At 31.0% G+C, this 4,251-nt stretch overlaps 1 non-coding gene across 1 annotated transcript; it reads left to right on the top strand.

Annotated features, from left to right (window-relative positions):
- The first annotated feature begins 624 nt into the window (after nucleotides 1-624).
- LOC149518861 (small nucleolar RNA R71) lies at nucleotides 625-731 on the top strand. Its single transcript, XR_016342566.1, has one exon. It is a non-coding gene; the product is annotated as a small nucleolar RNA R71 (small nucleolar RNA).
- Nucleotides 732-4,251: the final 3,520 nt, after the last annotated feature.

Genomic DNA, 4,251 nt, shown 5'->3' with positions numbered 1-4,251 from the left:
TGATTGATGCAGCTTAACTTTGGGTATTGGCATTGTTGGCTTGCATAATTGGGTCAAAATGTTTCCAAAGATGGGTTTCTTTTCCTTGGGTGGGTTATAGATTCATGGACTGGGGCAATAATTGGTGTTTTGGTTATTGGTGAATTGGTGGTTTGGTTGGTTCTAAGAAAAAATTGGGTGGTTTCGCCATCCAAGATTGTAGGTATTGCTATAAAGATTATATTTTACTTTGGCTTGCTAGATGTATTGGATTGGCTCTACTCTAATTTGGCATCTTTAAAAGGATGGGGTTTTTCACAAATATCACAAGAGACAAAAGGGCTTTATATAGCATTTACATGGTTGGTTTAGGGTTGGTTTCCTATGGTTTCAATTTTTTTAGTGAGGGCAGTTAATTAGGAATTAATAAAAGTAATAGCATTAACCTCAAATAAACTAATAGACTTTTTACTAGCATTTTTTTCCATGCCCCACTAGTAATTATTGGTAGCCATCTTTTCAATAAATTCATTTGTTTCCTCAAAAATCTTGCTCATAATTGCCCCTCCAACAGTTGAGTCTAAGGTGGTTCTCATGGATGGTGTGAGACCATTGTAAAAAATCTTGATTTAGAGTTATTAGGGTAGACCATGGTCTAGGCATTTTCTTAACAGCTTTTTGAATCTTTCCCATCCATCATACAGTGTTTCACCATTAGCTTGTAGAAATATGGTGATCTCTTTCCTTAGCTTGGCCATATTAATTGGTGAAAAAAACTTTGCTAAAAACTTTTAGACCAAGTTATCCTAAGTTATGATTAAACCAGGTGGTAAAAAAGACAACCAATTTTTTGCCTTATCCCCGAGAGAAAAAGGAAATAATTTTAATCCATTTGTTACATCATAAACACCATTATAGTGAAAAGTATCACATAATTCAAGAAAGTTAGAAATGCAAAGATTTGGATCATCGCTTGGTAACCCTCCAAACTGCATAGAAGTTAGGACCATTTGTATGATTGAAGGCTTTATCTCAAAGCTGTTAGTTTGAATAATCGGCCATCTAATAGATGGCTAAAAACTATCTGCACAAGGAACTGCATAGTCTCTTAATGTTTTTTGCCCTCATTGTTTGCATTAGCCATTGGAGTTGGTGTAGTGGTATTGATTGTTCTTTTTTTCTTCTTTTAAAGTTCTTTCAATTTTTTGATCAATAGGAGCTAAGTCAACACTTTTGTAACTGCGTATGTGAATAAGAAAGGATAAAAGAAAAGCAAAAAAAAAGTAAATAAATAAAAGAAAAAGGTTTAGATTATAAAAAGTTAAGAATTTTGTATTGATATTAAGAACATCACTATAATCTCTGGCAACGATAGCAAAAACTTGATTGTTGCCATTTATATAGCCTACAAGTGCTCAAATCAAGTAATAAAAGTAAGTATTCTAGTATCTTCTCTTTAGGGTTTATATAATATAATGTTGGGTTGTTCATAATTATTAAAGATGAAACTCTAAGATCTTTTATCTAAACAAATAGGAATTTAGGGTTTGGTTGCACGAAAAAATAAAAATTAAAAGTGACGTGTGGGCTAATATCTTGACTTCACTAACTGTTACTTAGGAAGTAAAAAAAAATATTGTCAAAAACTAGCTCTAAGAAAACAAGTTTTAAAAGATTGAAAAGTGAAGAAAGCATGAGAGTGTCGATTGCTTAAAGTAGGCTTGGAATAAAGATTGTATGAAAAAACTTATAGATCAAGAAAAAAAATGATGGCCGAATTTTACAAGAAATAAAAAAATGCTTGAATAAATCTTGAAAAGAAAATAATGCTTTTACCGAAATCAAGAATTAAAAAAACATTATTTTAACTTGACAAACAAGAAAAGAAAGATCTTGAAAATAATATTTCTTCAATTAAAATTTAAAAATAAAAAAATAAAGCTTTGTCATTATTGGTAAATCTGTCACCTAAGCCAATAACTCAACTAAAGAAAAGAAAACTAAAAAACAACTAAAGAAATAAAAGAGAAAATGAGTGGAATGGGATAATGAAAAGAGTGAATAGCCTCCCAATTTATAATGAAAGATTCAACCATTGGGGGATAGGATTATAAGAGTTTGCTTATAATTCAAATACAAATGGATAAAACTCAATCTTGATCTCCAAAGCATTATAGTCAAATAGGGCTTTTCATGGTGGAGTGTTCTTGGCTGAATGATCTCTTGATGGTGCAATCTTGGCCTTTGATTGAATCTTGATCAAATCTTCTCTCTTGGATTCGGCTAATGCTTCAAAATTAAGAGTAGTTTGATTTTTATCGAAGTCTTGAATTTTAAATGAATAAAATCCTACTTCAAGTCAAAATCTTCAAGGCTATGCAACAAGCTTCATGGTGAGCTTCAAATTCTTCTTGGCCAACTAGGATTGTGCTTGAAAAAACCATGATCTTGTAAATTGAGCTTCTCTCTTGCAAAACCAAATGAATAAAGTCCTTGTGCAACACAATTTCTTCATGCCTAAGCAATTGAGTCACGCTTGGATCACACTTCTATGAATAACATGACGGAGTCTGAGTGAGATTAGAATTGCATGCAATCTTTCTTGCATGTGGCCAAATATATCAAGAGAGAGTTCTTGTGCATGGTTGCATGAATGTGGATCAAGGTGGGTCGACAATGAGCTTCCAAAATTGGGCCAATATTTCTCCTTTGCATGCTTGCATGCATGGCATGCATGAAAATGAAGCTTTTTAGATTGAAAACCTAAAACCATGTGCTAGCCTTGAATTGATCCTTATTTTGAAATGACAAAACATTAAGCTAAATAAGCTTGATCAAGATTTTGAAAAAGATTTATTTAGTACATGTTCTTAAGTTTTACATTTTGGTATTAAATAAATAATATGTTTTTCAAAGTATAAACAAACATTTCTTTGTTTTCATATTTCTCAAACCAAATCTATCTTTAAAATTATTTATTTAAGCTTAAATGAAAGTCCAATTGTTGTTTTTAAAATGAATTTATTCATTTTGGACTTAATGCAATTTTGATAATATTGGTTTTGAGAAATAGATTAACTTGAGAAAGTTGTTTTACAAGAACAAAGTTTTACAACATTGAACTTATTTTACTATTTTGTATTAATTCACAAAGTTTTAATATTTGAATTTTATATGGTTGGAAAGCTCTTTGAGTCTATTTTCTAATGGATTAAACAAAATCCAAATCCAAATTTTCTAAGAAAAGATTTTGAATTTTTACTAGACACTTTATAGTTGTCAAAAAAACTACATAAGAGGTAACTTTGAAAATTCACTATAATTCACACTCAATGAATTAGGTGATGAATTTCATATGAATAGAAATCCCTTTAAGTCTAGTTTCTAAATCTTCAAACAATTTTATGATTTGGATTTATATACTTAAGATATGATCAAATTAGTGAGTAGAATGCAAAATAGGAAACAACCACCTAGCCATTGATAAGATCGATCCCCTCATGAAAGGGATCAATCGGGTCATGTTTTTTAAGCATGAAATGACATAAACTTGAACCAATCAATCCCTTCAAGGAAGGGATCAATCGGGTTTGGGCAGAATCACACCAATGGCTATTTTCTTCTTCCAAGCATCCCCAACGGCTACTCCTTTAATTTCTCTATAAATTGGGCATTCCAACACCAAGAATATTGATGAATCAAGAGAGAAAGAGCCAACAAGCCATATTTTCATTATCTCAAAGAATCAAGAGTTTTTAAAGCTTTAAAGTCCATATCTTTGTATTTATTGTATCCAAATTATACTTATTGTTCATTCATCATTTTCATTCATCATTTTTTTATACTTAAACTTAGCAAACACTTAGCCTTAGAGAGGTTGCTCTATTGTTTGCAAAATTACCTTTGTATACAAGGGTTAAAGAGAACAAGAGGTGAGGTATCCTCTTGAGAGCTTTGAAGTGAGATTGGGTAAAATACTACAGAGGATAGAGGTCTTTATCTTAAGCCTTAGAAAGAAAAAGATAGGTTGTATTTGTAATTCAAGAATAGTGGATTCAAGCCTTGGTGTGGACAACCAAGAAGAGAGGACATAGTGCTTTATGAAGAAGGATCGAACCTCTATAAATCATTGTGTTTGATTTCTGTATCCCTATCTCTTTAAAATTTATTGTTATTTATATTTGATTCTAGGTACATTAATTTTTATTATTTGCATTATATTTTTATCAAAAGTGCTTATTGTTTTAATTTCCATTCAATTATATTGAAATC

The sequence above is a fragment of the Durio zibethinus genome, chromosome 5 (genome assembly GCF_047325235.1).
Source record: "Durio zibethinus cultivar Kanyao isolate XHJ-2024 chromosome 5, ASM4732523v1, whole genome shotgun sequence".
NCBI classification, from domain to species: domain Eukaryota; kingdom Viridiplantae; phylum Streptophyta; class Magnoliopsida; order Malvales; family Malvaceae; genus Durio; species Durio zibethinus.
This window is presented reverse-complemented; position numbering and strand designations above follow the sequence as displayed.